Source organism: Gopherus flavomarginatus, chromosome 5 (assembly GCF_025201925.1).
Source record: "Gopherus flavomarginatus isolate rGopFla2 chromosome 5, rGopFla2.mat.asm, whole genome shotgun sequence".
Classification (NCBI taxonomy): Eukaryota; Metazoa; Chordata; order Testudines; family Testudinidae; genus Gopherus; species Gopherus flavomarginatus.
In genome coordinates this window covers 60,346,910-60,367,967 of record NC_066621.1, presented here as the reverse complement: position 1 = coordinate 60,367,967, position 21,058 = coordinate 60,346,910, and the positions used below count along the sequence as shown (strand labels likewise).

At 39.7% G+C, this 21,058-nt stretch overlaps 2 protein-coding genes and 1 long non-coding RNA gene across 8 annotated transcripts in view; 2 read left to right on the top strand and 1 right to left on the bottom strand.

Moving 5' to 3' along the window:
* The window catches only part of LOC127052012 (uncharacterized), a 584,770-nt gene that overhangs the window by 271,829 nt on the left and 291,883 nt on the right, over window positions 1-21,058 (bottom strand). The gene's annotated exons all lie outside the window — the stretch shown is intronic.
* SBF2 (SET binding factor 2) overlaps window positions 1-21,058 on the top strand; it is a 588,450-nt gene that overhangs the window by 321,963 nt on the left and 245,429 nt on the right. The window lies entirely within an intron of this gene.
* Window positions 12,183-12,593, top strand: LOC127052037 (uncharacterized). Its single transcript, XR_007774671.1, has 2 exons — window positions 12,183-12,362; window positions 12,412-12,593. It is a non-coding gene; the product is annotated as an uncharacterized LOC127052037 (long non-coding RNA).

The following is a 21,058-nucleotide window of genomic DNA, read 5'->3' as shown; positions in this document are numbered from 1 at the left end:
ACTACTGGTTGGAACTGTTGTAATAGACATGCTGATGATGATAATTATAATAATAATTAAAATTAATAAAATGTCTGACAAATTTGGCATATAGATAGATATAAATAGATATAAAAATGTGGCAAACAAATGCAAGAGTTAGGAATATCTTGATAGATCTAATTTTCGTATTTATTTTGGTTTTCAAGGTGTTTGTGGCTTTTGTACCCTTTCAGGTCTCATTTACAGTTACCATACATGACTGTAATTCACTACTTTTTCCATTCCCATCTTGGACCTATCCTAATAATGTATACTTAATGTGAGTATAGTCTACAGGTCTCCAGAAGACTGCAAGTTTAACACTGATTTACAATAAATAGTCTTAGGCCTAGTCTACATACAGATTTTGTACTTGTTTAACTGTTTTGGTGATTTTTTTTACCAGATTTTTTTTGACCAAAGTAGTTTTGCTAGTACAGTCCCTTGTGAGAATGCAGTTACATTGATACAAATGTGCTGTGGCAAATTGCCGGCACTATTATGATGGGTCTTGCTCTTTCTCTTCTTTCGGGGGGGCGGGGTTTCAGGACATCATTTTTTTTCCCTGAAGTGGAATGTTAACTGCCCCGCTAGTGTCCTAGAGGAGTGGAGTGGAGAGGGAGGGACCTAGGCCCGCCCTCTACTCCAGGTCCCAGCCCAGGGGCCCTGAGGATAGTGGAAACCACTTGAACTGATGGTTCCTTCCCCTGGGCTACTTCCCTCTCCTGCCCTTCAGCTTGGGGGGGGGGGGTTTCCTGCTCTCCCTCTGTACAAGCCAGGCGCCCCTTTACCTAGGGTCTTGGACTTCTTAGCTCACCACAGCACTTCTCCAAACTGTCCTCTGCTTCCCTTCAAACTGTTCTCTGCTCCAACACCAATTCCTCTCTGCTCCAACTCCTTCAAACTGTTCTGTGCTCCAACTCCCACACTGTCTGATAGAAGCAGGGTTTTTTATCATGTGACTGGCTTCTGGTGCTCTAATTGGCTTCAGATGCTCTAGTTAACCTATAGCAAACTTTCTTCCCCTTACAGGGAATAAGGCTCTCTTCTGACCCTCTCCTGCTGCCCTCTGGCCATGCTGTATTACAGTGCCTTACGTTGGTATGACTTAATTCCTCTTCCCATGTGGGAATAGCCATACTGGTATATAGCACCTTTATCCTGCTATAGCTGCATCCGCTCTAGGGCAGTTGTACCACTTGATACTGGTATAGTTACAACTTTTGTGTGTAGATAAGCTATTAGAGTATTTTAAAACTTTTCTGGTTATTCTACCCTACTCTGTTTGTACCATAAACATATTTTGAACTTTCGATAACTTACTAAAGAAACAAAGATGATTTATCTGATTTTTTTGCATGAGTTGGGCTTTAACTAACAAGCAGTAACTTAGCACTCCTCAATTGTTCACATGCATTCTTCAGTATTTGATACCTGGCAAACTTTGAAAACATTTTTCATTGCATACAGAATCCTCTCTATATTATATTTCCATTTCCATTCACTCTGTTTTCAACTGTTTCCTGTAAAACATCAGAAGAATCCTAGGGAATCAATATCTGAGAACTGACCTTTCGAAAGGCACATCTTAGACCAGGAGAAGCTCCTTCCCTAGGGCCTGTATTTTATGATCCTGTTACTGTTGCCTCTGCATTTGAGTTAGAGTGACCAGATGGGAGTGGGAAATATCGGGACAAATTGCATCCCGACCAAACATCAGTCAGGATGCGGGACAAACGCCTAAATATCAGGACAGTCCCAATTTTATAGGACGTCTGGTCACCCTAATGTGAGTATTCTCAAGTTTATTGAAGGAAGGAAGGGCAATTGTGGATGGATCAGTTTGATGGTGGGTCTGTCTTTGTAGTGAAACACGGATCTAAAACAGAAGTGAAAAAAATTGGACATTATAAAAACTGCATGGGAAATGATATAAAACCTGTATAAAATATTAGAACTCAAGGAAACTATGCTGATTTAGACCAGCCAAGTGTCTAGGTCTTTGTTCTAGCACATCTGAGTTAAACATATTTAACACGTGCAATGTTGTTTTTCAGGATTCTGAGGATATTTTCTATTCTTCAAAAATATTTACTTACTTTTTTGCATGGTAATACTTGTCCATGAAAGTGAATAAAGGCACTAGAATTTATACATCTATATTTCAGGGGAGAAACAAATACAATATATAATTTCCCTATACCAAAATAAATAAAAAGAAATTGTATTATAAGATAGAACACAAGCCAATAGCTATATCTCAACCAACTATTCATTTTGCCCACACAAATGCTCATTAGAGCTGTGCCAAATGTGACAGTTTCACTTCAAGAAAGCTATGCAAAGTGAATCGTGACAGGTTCATTAGTAAACCTCAAAATCTCTTTAGCTTTTCTTGCATTTTTGGTTTGTATAGAAGTTCAGGGGGCTCCTTTTTTCCCCAGTAATTGTTTAAGAGCATTTGGAGGAAGTATATGTATCCCCAAAAGTTGAAGAACTAGTGCCAGCTTTGAGATCAGGAGTGTTTATATACTTGCACTGCACTACATACTTGCCAAGAAACCTTCTGCTTTGTTGAACTAGTTAAATATGTAGGAAAATGTTTCACATAAATTACTCCAAAAGTTGTATGTTACAATAAGTTGTATAACTAAAACAGCTGAGTGTGCTTGTAAGTACTCCTGTAAGTAGACTCATTGAGCTCTAGGTGCAGAATCAGGCTCTTACCACTGAATTAGCAAGGATATTTTTAAAGAAATAAATTTTTGCTCCTGAGTATGTTTGTTAACATTTTGGGGAATATCTTTAATAATATAATACTTCTGTTTTTCTGTGTTTTAATTCAGCTATGGAAGGGAAGATTATAATGTTCAAACTCTCAGATAACATATCCTATGCACTCAAAAGTCTATATTAAATTACAGTATTAAAGGGAAAAGACATCCAGCTAAAATCCTGATGTATATATCCATACTTGTATTACTGGGAAACATTATTTAAGGTTCACTGCACAGCCAGTATGTTAGCTAGCTTCAGCTTGCTGACTAAAATATTCTAATGTCTTCAACACAGATCAGAAGAATTATTTGTCCTTAATACTCTATTTTGTTTAGAAATAATTTATAGGAAATTAAACTGTGCATTTTAATCTGCAAACCATGTTATGTGAAATGGCCAGCCACACTGTTTTGAATGCAATAACGTGCATAGTTGCAGGATTCATTAAATATATCCCTGGTGCGTGGCTTTGTCTGGAATTGCTCAACCTCAAGTTTGTCATGAAGCTGCAGTGATACAAACCCTTTGGCAATTTTTACTTTCCATTCGGTTTACTAGGATATTTTCAACTGTTTGTTAAATTGTTTGAAAACTTTTCACCACAAACCACTCCTTTTCCCCTCACCTCAATAGACCTATTGTACTTTGGGCAAAATTTGTACTTGAAATTTGTTGAAGTTTAAAAGTATGCCCAGTGAAGTGAGATCAGGAGTGACAGTAATATCAGTATGCAAGCTCAAGTCAACCCTTATCAGTCTTTGATCCTGCTGAACTATATCTTTTTCAGTTATGGAAACTGATGCTACATGTTGCATGAGTAAAGCTGAAGACTTATATTGTAGTTTTAGGTTAAATCTCAGTGGCTAGTGTTCTGTGATGAGCTTTAATGACTAAAGAGAGAGAGAATCTGCTATTTAAGCTTTCCAAGTAGATTTGTGTAGGCTGTAAAAAGAACTACTACAGATTCCCCAGAGATTTGATTTGGCATTTACTGCTAACTGGAATTTGCTGCTGGAGCAGCAGAACAAAAAGGGGGTTTTGATGCCCTGTGAAGTAAAGGAAACATTAAAGGGGTATTGCAGCAACAAGTGTCTTAGCAGTGCAAGAGGCTTCTTTAATGCTATTCTTTTGTTGCAAAATAACAGCACTTTGTGGACAGACTCTCAATTGTTGCTGCTTGTGTTCAGTTTAGATTTAGAAGATCATTGGCAAAATTGTTATCTGGCGCACACTTCTCTGGCATGTATGGCTACACTGAGAGATCTGATTTCAGTACATATAATACCAGTTGTGTCGTGTCATCTGCTAACATGTTAGATTCTCAAATGTGTCAGGATGTTATGATCAAGATTTCCAGTATTGTCACCCTTTATATTATGATAGCATCAGGAAACATGTGTAACAGGATGCTGACTTACCTATGACCTAATGTGAACCTGTGTTACCAGCTGATGAGTTGGTTCTAGTAGACTAGCAGACACAATGATTCTGGAAGTGAAATACAAAGCATGCAAGGAAATGGTATCCGGAACAAACAAATACTGACATTAAAGAAAATAAACTGCAAGCTACGTACGTGATAAAGTACTATACCTGTAGCTAAGTTATTTTTCTATTAAAAGGAAGGTGACCTTTCAAATATGATGGGAAAGACGTAAACATCTAATCTGAGATTCACTTCCTGACTGTTACGTGAAAAGTTTAGATAATTTCTTCTAAGCTAATTAACAACTGGAGGAATCTGAAGTTAGTACATACTTTCTTAGCTAATGCTTGCCATCTGTTTCAGGTGAATTCCAAACTGGAATGTTAAGACTTTCCATTTTATAAATGAACTATAGTAATATACATGTCAGAATTACAATGAAATTCTCCAGCTGAGTAACAGTTTAAGTTCCACAACAAGAAATTAGCTTGTAAAACATTTGAAAAGATGAAGTAGTCTTGTCTTTGGTGATAAAGCAGACTAAAAATACAATTTAATTTGAATACATAGCCTTCCCTTGTGTTTTTATTGGAGTGAATCTAGGAATAAGTTTGTGGGTTTTTTCTCCCTATTATACCCTGCAAACGTTACTAGTATATGTCCTTGCAAATCTTTAGCAGTCATAACTTGTGTTAATTTCTGTGCCAAAAACTAGAAAAAAAACTGTCTTTTAATGGATACCCATACAATTAAAATCTTTAGAATTTAGGTTCAATCTCAGTATTCTAAGCCAGCACCAACACCTGTGGTGTTGGTCAGGCACTGAGAGAGGCTGTTCCAAATGTGGAGGCAGAAGTTCAAGGAACTCCGTGTCCTCTTATAAGGACAGACACTGTAAAACCTCCAGAGAGAAGTTCGCCAAACCCCTCATGGTTTTGAGGGATACAGAAAAGAAACATCCTTCAGTGTAGCAGACTTGGCTGGCACTGATCCCGGCTCTAATGATGCCCCTTGGCATCAATACTGACCTGATAGGACAGATTCAGGTCCGCGGTTGATGACAAGACATTTGCCAGTACAGACTCCGATATTGAGAGTGCTTTACGCATAAAGACCACCCCTAGAAAAGGCTTACTCCTCACTATTACTAGGGCATACATTCTTCCCATAATTGAATAAAGAACCCTTTCCCCTGTGATCAACTCCACTGAGAGACCTATGGACTTCTTCTACAAGTCTCAGCACCACTTAATGACCTGTTAAGACTGGTATTAGACTGGCCAACACCCAGTGAGTCTACCAGTGTCACCATAGTCTATTGGTTATACTGGGCCCCAGCATGGCAGTCATTGAGAAGTCAGTCTTCACTACTGAGGAAAAGGAAGAGATCTCGTTCCCCAGAGGCATCCCTTCTTCCCCAGGCCACCAGCTCCAAAATACCAGAAGGAACTCGGTCTGGGGCTGAGCCACAACAGCATCCTGCCTCATCACCAGCAGGTCTTGCCTTTTCATCACTGGGGATGACTTTCATCACTGATACCAGAACTGGATGAGTTTGGTCTTGTTTCACTGCCCCATGGTTCAGAGTAAGGGGATGTGAATATCAGTGCATGCTGAAGTGCTGCGCTGTAACTCCCCCATGTAGATGCTGCAGGCACAAATGTACATGTTTAATGCAAACTCAAGACCTTTAAGTTTGCACCCACAGCATCACATGGAGGAGTTACAGCACAGCACTTTGGTGTGAGCTATTGTTCACATCCTTTTAGTCTGAACTGCAGGGCAGTGTGGACGTGCCCTTTAAGCATTTCGAGAACAACTTGTCAGGATTGCCGGGACTCTGATATGACCAACATCTCAATCTCCAGAGAAATCTCACAAGCCGTTTGACAGCCATGGGACCAGATGCACTGCATCGGGGATGCTAAAGGATTTGGCAGATGTGATTGCAGAGCCATTGGCCATTATCTTTGAAAACTCATGGCAATTGAGGGAGGTCCCGGATGACTGGAAAAAGGCTAATGCAGTGCCCGTCTTTAAAAAAGGGAAGAAGGAGGATCTGAGGAACTACAAGCCAGTCAGCCTCACCTCAGTCCCTGGAAAAATCATGGAGCAGGTCCTCAAGGAATCAATTCTGAAGCGCTTAGAGGAGAGGAAAGTGATCAGGAACGGTCAGCATGGATTCACCAAGGGCAAGTCATTCCTGACTAACCTAATTGCCTTCTATGGGTCTGTGGATGAGGGGAAAGGAGTGGATGTGTTTTTTCTTGACTTTAGCACAGCTTTTGATATGGTCTCCCACAGTATTCTTGCCAGCAAATTAAAGAAGTATGGGCTGGATGAATGGACTATAAGGTGGATAGAAAGCTGTCTAGATCGCCAGGCTCAATGGGTAGTGATCAATGACTCCAGGTCTAGTTGGCAGCTGGTTTCAAGTGGAGTGCCCCAAGGGTCGGTCCTGGGGCCGGTTTTATTGAGTATCTTCATTAATGATCTGGAGGATGGCGTGGTCTGCACTCTCAGCAAGTTTGCAGAAGACACTAACCTGGGAGGAGTGGTAGATATGTTGGAGGGTAGGGATAGGATACAGAGGAACCTAGACAAATTGGAGGATTGGGCCAAAAGAAACCTGATCAGATTCAACAAGGACAAGTACAGAGTCCTGTACTTAGGGCGGAAGAATCCCATTCACTTTTACAGCCTAGGAACCTAATGGCTAGGAAACAGTTCTGCAGAAAAGGACCTAGGGGTTACAGTGGACGAGAAGCTGGATATGAGTCAACAGTGTGCCGTTGTTGCCAAGAAGGCTAACGGCATTTTGGGCTATATAAGTAGGGGCATTGGCAGCAGATCGAGGGACGTGATCATTCCCCTGTATTCGACATTGGTGAGACCTCATCTGGAGTACTGTGTCCAGTTTTGGGCCTCACACTACAAGAAGGATGTGGAAAAATTGAAAAGAGTCCAGTGGAGGGCAACAAAAATGATTAGGGGGCTGGAGCACATGACTTATGAGGAGAGGCTGAGGGAACTGGGATTGTTTAGTCTGCAAAAGAGAAGAATGAGAGGGAATTTGATAACTGCTTTCAACTACCTGAAAGGGGGTTCCAAAGAGGATGGATCTAGACTGTTCTCAGTGGTACCTGATGACAGAATAAGGAGTAATGGTCTCAAGTTGCAGTGAGGGAGGTTTAGGTTGAATATTAGGAAAAACTTTTTCACTAGGAGAGTGGTGAAGCACTGGAATGAGTTACCTAGGGAGGTAGTGGAATCTCCTTCCTTAGAGATTTTTAAGGTTAGGCTTGACAAACCCCTGGCTGGGATGATTTAGTTGGGAAATGGTCCTGCTTTGAGCACGGGGCTGGACTAGATAACCTCCTGAGGTCCTTCCAACCCTGATATTCTATGATTCTGTCAGATTCTGATTCAGCCAGGAGCTTGACCCAACCTATGTTCTGTGGCAGAGACCAGCCACAGTACCACCAAGGCAAAGCAAGTCTAAGAGAGGAACCTAATATCCCCCAGGAGGTATGAGTTCTACACTCACCTCAACCCAGGATCCTTAGTTATGCTGGCTCTACAAGTGAAGTTGAGGTTGAGCAAAAGCACACCTAAGGATAAGAAATCCAAATGACTTGACCTGTTTGGGAGGAATATGTCATTTCCCAGGGGACTCCTTGTGAACTATGAGAAATCATCTCTCACACACCACAGATGATAGATTTCATGGGAGCTTTAATTGACTCCAGATTGGCAAGAGTCTATCTGCCAGAGAACAGGTTCCAATCTCTTCAGTAGGTGGTACACGACCTACAGTCAGACCTAATGGCAACAGTATGTACATGCATGGTACTTTTAGCACATGGGTCGTGCAACTATGTGACAGCATTTGCAGACTTCACCTGTAGCTGTTACAACTGTGGCTGAGGTCCATATACTTCCCATACAGTCATCACACAAACAGGAGGATCACAGTCCTGTAAGAGCTCACTTGGTGGCTAGACACAATCAACGTGATTAAAAGAGGTGCCATTCTCAATCTCTTCCCTGACGATGCTTCAGGAATGGTCTAGTGTGTCCACCTGAGCCACATGTAGATGTAAAAGCAGACAGTCTGGGAATGAACTGAAGCTATCCATGAACATCCTCACACTGAATGCCATCAGACTGGCCTGCTTAGCATTCCTGCCTGTTCTGCAGAACCCCATTCTGCAAATCCTGATGGACAACACATCTGCTAAGAGTCCTGTGGCACCTTATAACTAACAGACGTATTGGAGCATGAGCTTTCATGGGTGAATACCCACTTTGTCGGATGCATCTGTTAGTCTATAAGGTGCACAGGACTCTTTGCTGCTTTTACAAATCCAGACTAACATGGCTACCCCTCTGATACTTAACACATCTCCTGTATACTACATAAACGTGCAGTTTGAGGGCTCGGTTATCTCCTTTTAGTCAGGAAGTTATCAAGCTCTAGGTATGGTGTCAACAACATGAGGAAACTCCACTGGCTCTATGCCTTCCAGGGTTCTGCGATAACCTGACAGACTTCCTAAGCAGATATAGAATGTCTAACCACACTTTCTTCCTTCAGTGGTGTCAAGGACTCCTGTCAAGGTTCCTTCCCCACTCTGAACTTTAGGGTACAAATGTGGGGACCTGCATGGACACTACTAGCTTAGATCTGGTAACTCTGCCACCATCCAGATTTCAGTATCTGGAGCACTTTCTGTCCCTCCAAAACTTTCCCCTCCCTGGGTTGCCTTGAGGGACTTCACCAATTCCTTGGTAAACACAGATCCAAACCCCTTGGATCTTAAAACAAAGAGAAATTAACCATCCCCCCTCCGTTCCCCCACCAATGCCTGGTGAGTTCAGATCCAATCCCCTTGGATCTTAAAACAAGGAAAAATCAATCAGGTTCTTAAAAAGAAAGCTTTTAATTAAAGAAGAAAGGTAAAAATCATCTCTGTAAAATCAGGATAGAAAATGCTTTACAGGGTAATCAAATTCGTATAGCCCAGAGGAACCCCCTCTAGCCTTAGGTTCAAAGTTACAGCAGAGGTAAAATCCTCTCAGCAAAAAAGGGCATTTACAAGTTGAGAAAACAAAAATAAAACTAATCTGCCTTACCTGTCTATTACTTACAATTTTGAAACATGAGAGACTAGTTTAGAAAGATTTGGAGAGCCTGGACTGACATCTGGTCCCTCTTAGTCCCAAGAGCGAACAACACCCAAAACAAAGAGCACAAACAAAGACTTCCCTCCACCAAGATTTGAAAGTATCTTGTCCCCTTATTGGTCCTCTGGTCAAGTGTCAGCCAAGTTTACTGAGCTTCTTAACCCTTTACAGGAAAAAAGGGGCATTAACCCTTCACTATCTGTTTATGACAACTCCTATATGCTTTCCTGCTGATTTCTCTAATCTCCCGAATAATATCTCTCAGACAAGAAAAGGCTTTGATAATCATTTACTGGCAGAGAGACTTTTGGCTGTTGTACTAGTTACAGATAACCAGACAGCATCCCAACTTGCCCAGATATAATATCTCAGAATCAAAGTCAGATACTCCACCCAGTCCTACAGTTGTGGCACCTGACAGCTTGGATGTGGACTGGCTGAGCACTACTGACCGATACTGCTCTCTGCAAGTTCAATCGATTTTTATTCAGAACAGGAAGACTTACTTACTCCTAAAAATGGAAATTATCTCTATATTTGGGTAACTCAGCATAATATTGACCTTGTCAAGGCTCCGATACAGAAGATCCTGGATTATATGCTGCTCCTTAAGTGCAGTGTCAGCATTAAACTCCCTTGCCATAATATTGGTGTGTCATGCTCTGGTATAATCTTACCCTCTTTTCACAACCTATCGTTTCAAATTTCCTCAAGGACCTCCTTCATATTTGACCCCCAGTCAGTGACTCAACTCCTATGTGGGACCTCAACATCATCCTTCTAAGGCTTATGAAGCTTCTCTTTGAACCAGTGTCAGTGTTCAATATACTTTACTGTCAAGATGGTCTTTCTCATGGCTATTACTTCAGCTTGAAGAGTCAGTGAGCTCCAAGACCTTGCAACCAGATCGCTTTACACATCCTTCTGCAGGGACAGAATAGTAGTGAAGCCACACCTCATGTCAAACCCTAAGGTGGTCTGAGAATTCCACCTAAGCCAATCAGTTTTTTTACTAGTCTACTTCCCAAAGCCACACTCTGCTGGGAGAAAAGAAGTTGCATATTTGGACATATCCAGAGCTTTTCTCTATTAGTAACAGGACCAGGCCTTTCAGTCTGTCTTCCCAGCTCTTTGTGGCCATATCTGGCTCATCCAAATGATAAGCTATTTCATTATAGAGAATCTTGAAGTGGCTCATGCAATGTATTTTCCCCTGCTATCAAATGGCTGGTGAGCCTCTCCCTCTGATCATCAAGGCACACTCCACCAGTGCACAGGCAGCATCTTCTGACTGCTTCAGTAACATTCCAGTCTCTGAGATCTGCAAGGCCTCAGAACAACACGCTAACTTCCATTAAAAATTATGCACTGGACATGAAAGCCAGATCAATGCCAAATTTTGGAAAACAGCATTCAGTCACTGTTTGATACTGCAGGAAAGCCTCATTCCCACCATCCACGGAGGACACTGCTTGCCAGTCATCTCCAGTGGGATCCCCACTGAAATGTACTCGAAGAAAGAACTGTTACTTATCCTATAACAACTGTGGTTCTTTGATGTTGTATCAGTGTGGATTCCTTGATCTACCCTGCATCCCTACTTTTCAGATTCTTCTGTAGCATGGGCTTTTATTGCACAGTAACTGAGGGAGAGTTGTGGCCACCCCATGCTTTATATCTTCATATGGGGGTATGAGGAGGCATAGGGCACCTGTGTGGTCCTGACAGACACTACTCTTCAAAAGAACCCCCAGTCATGCATGCACACCTACAGTGGGAGTCCACACTAACTACAATATTTTGAAGAACCACAGTTACTACAAGGTAAGTATCCATTCTTTTTAAGGTAATGGCTTATTTAAGTATCCTATAGGATGGAGTGTCAGTAATGCAAAATCCCGTACAAGCCCCCATCTGAAGGAACAGTAATCCACACCATGTAGAGTCAAGCACAGGAGTTTATTACACACAGCGCTGGTGGAGCGTCACTTTGCTTATTAGGCTCAGAGACACTGCAGAACAATTAGTTACAATAGATTATATAGGGTGCTCATTGGGCAGAGAGAAGCAACAGGGATGGGTTTCCCAAGCCCCTGGATAGGTTCTAGCAGCAAGATGAGATAAGCACAATAAGCCAATGGTATAAAATATTACATAATGGCTCCGCTCAAGGCTCAAATTAACATATTGCTGACACACAGGTAATTACCCCAAACTGTGTCTATTAAAGTGTATGGGTTGAATCCTAACTTTGGGGTCCAGGGGAATGAGGTAGCAGCTCTCCCAGTTGACCAACAGGTACATTCCTGGAGATTTAAAGCAAAAAAGCAGTAATTAGTACCTAACAATAGCAATTGTTTATAAGTTTACCCTTGCATTTCTGTGGGCTACGATTGGCATACATCTGTGAGGGGAGGGTGTCATAACTCATGTCATTTATATTAGACCTCTCCCTGAACTCTGTCTGGAATCTGATGGGTATTGTACCACTATCTCCTCCCCGCATTAGGGCGTAACCATGAGGCCTTTCTCAGCACTTCATGTGTCTATAACTCGCGATAAGGGCGCCCAGTTACGTTTGGAGTTATGGTGTTGTACCAATTATATTAGACCAGTAAAAACGAGCAGGATCTTATTAAAGGGGACAAGGCAAAGATGCCACATTTAATATATATATATATATATATCCATTCACACAAAATCATTCATACAGGTTCTATATAGATATTATAGTTCCAGCCTAAAGTTGCTTGTGACAGAATACTGGCCAGGTACCCTGTACACAAGAGTGGAGCCGAGTCTGGGTCAGGTGCACCTGATGCTCCTGGAGGCTGGCAGCAGAACCATAGACTCAAAGTCCTCAGTCTTTAGAGTCCAGTTTTATAGGGATTTTTCCCTATGTTAGTTTATGGGAGTTGTTTCATTCTGCTGTTGCTTGATCAATCAGCAGGTGGCTGGCTCCATTCTGTTCATTCTGCTGTTGCTTGATCAATCAGCAGGTGGCTGGCTCCATTCTGTAGGTGCTTGGGGTGGATTCCAGTTCGCCCTCCGGGGGTCATCTGGTTGATTCCACTTGACACCTTCTTCGACCGACACTGAATTTTTCAGGCTGGTAACTCCCTAACCATTCATTCATCATTTAAACTAGGCACTCATTCACATACACTCTTTATCTTTTGGGGTGTTAAACTAGGCACTCATTCAAATACACTTTTTAGCTTTAGATAAAAATGAATTTACAGAGGTGGGGGTCTCTATTTGTAGTAATTGTACAGTTTTGCCTGAGGCATAGGGTCAATTGACGGCTTGCGCGCTGAGTCAATTACCCAATTTAGCAGCTTACAGAGTCAATTGACAGCTTGCGCGCTGAGTCAATTGACCAGTTTAGCTACAAAGTTTCACTTAGGGAACAGGCACTTAGAGTCTATTGACATTTAACAAGTTTTATACAAAGTATCTCTTTGGCTTCACACAGACACAGCTATTTCTAACAATAAATCATTACAAATTTACTTCTAACATAAACCTTAAGTTATAAAGTATCACTTAACAATAAATCAATAAATCATTCCAATTTTACTTCTAACATAAACCTTAAGTTCTAAAGTATTAATTAACAATAAATCAATAAATCATTTCTCACATAAACCATGTTTAATATAAACCTTTAAATATCCCTACAATGGTGACTCCGCTCACTGAAAAGTTCTTAGCAGAAACTGCAGTTAAGCTCCTACATCCACAGCAAATGGATTTTGGCCCTTCCCAAAACAAAACAAAATAAACATAAAAAATATGCAAGCTCTACATAAAAAGAGAACAAAAATTGATATAAAAATTGTTGATCAAACATTATCAAGAGACAGAACAAATAGTTAACTCCTATGGCTTCTATTGCATCCTTGTTTTCCTTGACTTCTCAGCAGCTTATAACAATGTCAAGCACTCCATACTTGGTAAAATCCTATCATCCACTGACTTTCACAACTCCGTACTCTCATTATTTGTACCTTTTTGATCATTTTGTCAATGTCTTGATTGGTGGATCCAACTCCTCACCTCTTCTCCTTTCATCGTGCATCCTACAAGGTTTATTCATTGGTCACTTCTCCCTCCCCTATCTTTAGGTGATTATATCTGCTTTCATAGCTTTGAATATCATGTTTATACTGATTACTCTATATCTCAACTGCTGAAATATCTTCCTACATATAATCCTGTATCTCAGACTGTCTTTCTGATATCAACCTGTGGATATACTGCCTGTAGTTTAAAATAAATTTTGGTATAAGTGAGCATCTTGTCTGCCTCTCAAGCCCTTTCCATTGCTTCCATTTTTATAACCATTGATAACGTTGTCATCTTCCCAGTTTCTCAGGTCTATCATGGGTAGTCATTTTTGTTTCTATCCTCTCCATGAAACTATACATTCAGGCTGTGTAATGTTTACCTCTTTTTCCTTCATAACATCTCAAACATTTTTTCTCTGTCTAGATAGCCAAAACTCTCACCCAGGTCTCTATCAGCTCATGTTTTGACTACTGTAATCAGCTCCTCTCTGTCATTGGCTGTTGTCATCTTGTACCCCTCAAGCGCATTCAAAAAGCTGCTGCTAAAATTACACTGCTCTACAGGCAAAATGCTTCCGAAATAAATATAGTCCAACTTTACTAATTCTGGGTCACTGAGAACAAAAATGATGCTTAAAATTGTTGATTGGCTCTAGTTTTCAAGATATGTTATTGGGTCAGTATATACGACCCTTGACTTGGGAATGGTGGAGGTTAAGTTAGTTATAAAGGGAAGGGATCTCAATTTAAACCAGAAATGACTAAAATACATCTTTGACTGGATCTATGAATAAATCTGACTGGGTTTGGACAGTACTTGCTTTTTAGGCAAAACAATGAATGCTGCAATCTGAAGCTGGTATTGCGTCATACATGATATGAATTGCATCATGTTATTCCTAGAAGTCATGGATGATGCAATCATAACGAAGCTTACATCACTCTGCTGAACAAATTGCACTATATCAGCTCTAGAAACATACAGTGTCGTGCTCTCTTCTTTGTCAGTGTTTGATTTTGCAAAGGGACACATTTCTGTTTAGCCAAAGTGAGCAGAGGTGCCTCGTACTTGTGTGAACAGTGCAGATAACTTCTGCTATGTTTGTGGTGAAGTGACTTTTGCATCCCAAAAGCGCAGTATAACCACTATGGTTAAGAAAGCCTATCACCTTTATTTTGGCTGCAAAATTGGAGATCAGGACAAGAGGTGGGCTCCACACATATGCAGCAACACTTGTGCAAGAAATCTTCACCAGTGGTTGAAGAGGAAAAGGAGGAAATCTATGCCTTTTGCAGTGCCAATGATTTGGAGAGAGCCAACAGATCATACCAGCAATTGTTACTTCTGCATGGTGCCTCCAGTTGGGAAAGGTGTGTCAAAGAAGAAAAAGTGGACTGTGCATTATCCAAACATTCCATCAGCTATACGCCCAGTACCCCACGGAGAAGGACTGCCGGTTCCTGATGCACCAGAATCATTCTCCCTTGAGTCGGATGAGGAAGAGGATGAAACTTCTGGTCCTGAACCATCAATGTCACAGGACCCACATTTTCTCCCATCCTCCTCCTCTGAACCACACCTCATAACACAAGGTGAACTGAATGACCTTGTCAGGGTTTTGGAACTACCCAAGAGTAAGGCAGAGCTGTTGGGCTCCAGACTACAGCAGTGGAATCTCCTGGCAGGCTATCAGGGCAAATGGAGCCCATCAATGCTTGCAGACTATTGCTGGACAGTGACAAGAGATGCTCCATTTAATGAATACAAGAGACAAGCCAAGAAGCGCCGAGTAGACACTGAATAGGACTAAACAATGTACATAATAGTTTTTTGCCTTTTGTTTCATAATCAATTGTATTTATATAACCCTTTTGCTGATTTTTAAAGGGTTACATAAACAGGACAGGTGAAATATTATCATGTAAAGCAACCATAAACACATGAAAAGACCTAGGTTTACAATTTATGATTAAAACTCTACTATCTACACAATATACATAGACATAAAATGTAAAAACTTAAGTATCTTAGAAACAGTAGCCAATCAGTTGTTTTAATTGTCATATTTAAATTCAGCACATCAAAATACATAATAAATATCACATTTTATCTCTGAAGCAGATGACTTCTCAAAAATTGTAGACCAGTGTTATCCTCCTTTCTCATAATTATCTTCCTTTTAATTATGTAAGCTCCCCTCTTTGAGCCCTTCACTATCCAATCAAACGTAAGCTTCAAGATATCACCTCTAGAGCAGTTCATGACTTAGCCGTGCCCTTCCTGTCAGATTTATTACTACTTTGCATTGTCAACCACTGTCTTTGCCATACTGGCGTTCCTAGTCTTTGCCACTCATTGGTAATTTTTCCCTCAAGTACCTCAGTGTTTTCTCTTATGCTTTCACTTGTGCATGGTATCAAACTGGAAATCTTTCAGAAGCCAGCATCTTATCCCCCTACAAATCCAACCTCACTTCTGCCATAATTCCGGCAGAGCAATACTGGTTTACAATGGCTAGCCAGTGTTACGCTACAGTGACATGAAAATATACTTGGTGGTATTGTTCCACAGTCCTCTTCCCTCCCCCTTCCCACCCTAGTCTGTTTTGTTTCAACCCCTTTTTTTGTCTTATCATTAACTTAGTATCCTTTTTAGGTCAGGGACTGTCTCTTTATAGCACCTAGCACAGTGGAGTCCTTGAGTGAGGCCTGTAGGTGTTAATGTAATATAAATATTTATAAATATTTTAACTCATAGGCGTTTCACTGTACTGAGTCACACTAAATTGTTTGCATGATGTATGCCCTTCTAGCCAGATTATAGTTATTTTGTAGAAGCTGTGAAATATGTTCATAATTTTTAAGGCACTGATCCTGCAAACAGCTCTGCCTGGGCACAGTGGTCCTGCTGTCCAGAGCTCCTTGCAGGATGGGCCTATGACGTAATCTTATAATGACTAAATTAATAGTATTAATTAATAGTATTTTTTCTTTTCTTTATATAACCATACTAAACAGGGACATTGACTGGGCCAATAGAGATGAAATTAGAATCACTGAATTGACGTCTTCATATGGCTTTTGCTGTATGCCCAGTTTTCTAATTTTCCATTTTAATTAATGAAGTTCCTAGCCTTTTAAGATGGCAAAGATAGACTTCACACTGTAGCTTAAATAAACACAGATAGTACTAACATTTAAAAATTCCTTTTAAACATTATATTTTAAAATTAGTATTTCAAAATTACTTAGATAATTTATGGTTCGCTTAAGGTATCCCCAAACACAGCATTCTGTGATGTCACAAATATTATAGATTATATAGGTTGGATTTAGCTTTCTTTAGATTTTATTGCTTATTTTGGGATATCATCAGTGAGCCATAAAGTACCAAGAGGATTTCATAATGAGGGAAAAGAATAGTTTAAGAGATAGGTAAAATGCATTTCTGAACATAGTACCCCATAGTCTTATTTGAGGAAATATACAACACACTTAACTAAGCTTTTACTCAATTTTCGTTTTTATTTTAGTGGTTTACCTTTATCTCTTTCTTAACAGAACCAACTGTTTTTTCATGTTGACAAACATCAACTAAGAACAGATTATATTTTGTCCATCTGCTCAGTGATAATTTCATTATATTGTCCTGATTCAACAAACTTAAGATGGCGTTTAACTTTAACCACGTGCTTATGTCAATCCCTGTTCAGCAAAATACTTGGGTAGTGTTTAAGATTAATTATGTTTGTGTACTTCGCTGAATTGGGGCCTCTATAAAGATAGCCTATCCAGGAGCATAGTGATAGCTGTCTCTTTTCTTGTGTGTTTTGCTTTTGTTTGATTCCATTATTACACTCGGTCATTAGTTAAGTACCCTAGGGAAAACTTTGTAGTCTGTAGACAGGAAGCAGACAAGTTTGCAGTTTCTTTTGTAACCATATACTTTCTTGTATGCAATACAAGAGTAATGCTATTCTCATTCTTAGATATTTTCTTTATAAAAGTCATGGTTTATGTTGTTAGTTTTCTACTTCTGAGTTCTCTTAATTTTGTTAATTCTGAAATTTTCTTCTCCAGGAATATATTTTCAACTTAATCTTCCTTGTCACTTGTTCATTTTTTTAATTTTGCCTTTTTCTAACCTCTTGGTGATTGTGAAATATTTGTGCCTCTTTAAAAAAAATTTATGTTTGTAGAAATAATTTATGATCTTAATAACAATTTTCTCTTCATTGAATTTGTTTCTGTTTCTGTTATTTGAGAGAGAGAACATAAATTGTATCCCAGTCATAGGTTGTCTTGTCACCTCATTGAAGCTTTTTTTTTTTTTGCCTTTGGGTATCCCAGTCAAATTACCAGATTATTTCTGACGTTCTCTATTATTATTTTCCTGGGAGGATATGTACAATACAAGATATGCAGGAATCTCTTTCAGGCATCGATCTACTATGTGTTCATATTGGCATTACCCTACAAGTTGTGAGATATCTTACTTAGCTTTTTGCCAAATATCCTTTGATCCCCAGTTCTTAGTTATAAGAAAAGTACTCACGTGTAACATTTGATCCACACACATATTGAGCCATATCCTCAGCTGGAGTAACTGATATAGTTCTGTTGAAGTCTTTGTAGCTATGCCAATTTACAGAGGGCTGATTTACTTCTAAAGTCACTATTACCAAAGTAATTAGTAATTAATTTTTTTCTATGACTTTTGTGCTATTGAAACCTTATAACCTTGGGGCCAGACTTATAAAGGTATTTGGGCACCTAAAGATGCAAATAGCCACCTAGTGGTGTTTTAATAGAGTCATAGATTATAAGGCCAGCAGAGATCATGGTCATCATCTAGTTTGACCTTCTGTATGAACACTGGCTATCCAACTTCCTTGAATTAATTTGTTTGAACTAAAGCATATCTTTTAGAAAAACATCCAGTCTTGATTTAAAAATTGCCAGTGATACAAAATCCAACACAACCCTTAGTAAGTTGTTCAAAAGGTTAATTACTTTTAATTACTAAAAGAAATTACTTATTTCTAGTGTAAATTTTGATAGCATCAACTTCCAGCCATTAAATCTTCATTTTATCTTTGTCTATTAAGTTGAAGAGCCCTCAATTATAAAATTTCTGTTTCCTCTGTTGGTACTTACAGACTGGGATCAAGTCATCCCTTAACCTTCTCTTTGTTAAATTAAACAGATTGAGCTCCTTAAGCCTTTCTCTATTAGACATTTTCTGAAATCCTTTAACCATTCTTGTGGCTTTCCTCTGAAACCTCTGTAATTTATCAACATCCTTCTCGAATTGTGAACACCAGAACTGGGCACACTATTCCAGTAGTGGCTGCAACAGTGCCAAGTACAAAGGTAATATAACCTCCCTATTCCTATTCAGTATTCCCTCTTTATACATCCAAGGATAGTATTTGCTCTCTTGGACGACATGTTTCACTGAGAACACATGTTGAGTTGATTATCCACCACGATGCACACGTCTTTTTCAATATCAGTGCTTCCCAGGCGTAGTGCTGTCTAACTTCCAACATATCAAATGAGATTGAGTGCATTCAGTCTGGTTTGGCTATAAGCACGTAACTCCATTCTACATCTTTAGGTACCTAAAACTTTAAAAATCTGGCCTTTTGAGACTTGTAGTTTTTATTTCTGTATGTATTAAATTCAACACAAGCAGATGCTGTACCAGCTTCCTCCCACTGACCTGTCGACGTGCCTCAGTCCTGATCTGGAGGAAGCTATCAATAGGTGTGAAAAGATTATGCAGTTTCTTTGCCCAGTTGCTGACAAATGCTAGCTGTGGTAATGGTTTTTGCGATGTGAACACACACCTGCTAGCAACAATCCTGAGTCCTCAAAACGAATTTCCAGCAGATCACAAACCAGTTACTTCATATCACTACTGACCCAGTTTTGATTTGAGACTGTAACCTAGGCAGGTTAATGTTCCATATGCTCCTATCAATCCCTGAGTCACTGAGTGCTATATTAAAATAGTAATGATTATTTTTGTAAAAAAAAAATCGACTGGTTGTAAGGTTCTTAAAAGGACACTTCTAAGGTTATAAACATCAGTTGTTGTTTGGTGAATAGAAATCCATTATTGTCTGATTCAGACATACCAAACAGTTTGAAAGTATTTTGACATGCTGGCACGCTACAGCGTCTGTTTTTGAGTTGCATGAACAGGTCAGCAGTGACTTAAGATTCCTCTTTCACATCAAATTAATATTTTAGATATGCCATGAGAATGAATAAAGAAATGTTTTGGCTGGTTAAACTTGTCATAAATCATTTTTGTAGCAGTTGCCCATTTTTTTCAGAAGTTTTGACACTGTAGGACAAAATATTTGCCAAAACCTGTAATTTTGCACTGCTCAAAATGACATTTTGTGACAGAGGAAACTCAAAGCTTTCAGTATTTCCATATTTTAAATATTTTAATAAAAGACTCTCTTTCTTCCTCTCACCACATATTATTGGAAAGTGGTCAGTCTTTGGTTAACCCACATTGAAAGAAATTATCAACACAAAAGGCAACTATCCCTCAAAAACTGAATGTTCTTGTTCAGGCACCAGGCATGGGAGGACCCTAGGGAAGTTCTGTGGACCACCTCACAGCACAATAATCCCACTGTGGCTTCCACCAGCCTTTTTTACTTCTTGAAAGGTGACCTGAACATGCACTGCAGCAAGAGGAGGAGTTCTGCCATCTCTGTAGTTAATCCACCTCCCTGAGAGATGGTAGCTAGGTTAATGGAAGAATTCTTCCATCAACCTAGCACTGTCTACACCAGGGGTTATGCCAGCTTACTTATGTTGCTCAGGGGTATGGATTGTTCAAAATGGCTTTGATGATTCAAGATGGATGGCTCTGCTTCCTGTGACGTTACAATGCAAATGATTTTCCTGTAATTTCTGATGCAAATGAATAGTCCATTGTCCATATCTCTGGTCACACCTGGCTCGGTTTGCCTGCCTAGTTATCTAGAAAAAACCTCTTTTGCATCTTTTATCTGTTTACAGGCTCCAAAGCATAATATCAGAGAATATCTGTAATTTCATGTACAGTGTTACAAACGTTTCACAGTGATACTAATGACAAATGTTTTACTTGTTTTCAAAGGGTATATTATATGACACCTTTTAAATCAATATCATGACAACAGTGTGTGAGTGTTTTGAGCTGGTCAGGCCAGCTAAGTTTTATTGTTACATACAAAGGAGCCCTTTGCCATGGCACTGTGGTGTTCTGAGGTCACAATATTTTATTAGCTTAACTAAACTACAGTGAACTAATCAAAATCCTAAAATACATACAAACAAAGCATATTACAATATAGTACAGAGGTAGGCAACCTATGGCACGTGTGCCAAAGGCGGCACTTGAGCTGATTTTCAGTAGCACTCACGCTGCCCGGGTCCTGGCCTGAGGGGCTCTGCATTTTAATTTGATTTTAAATGAAGCTTCTTAAACATTTTAAAAACCTTATTTGCTTTACATACAACAATAGTTGAATTATATATTATAGACTTCTAGAAAGAGACCTTCTAA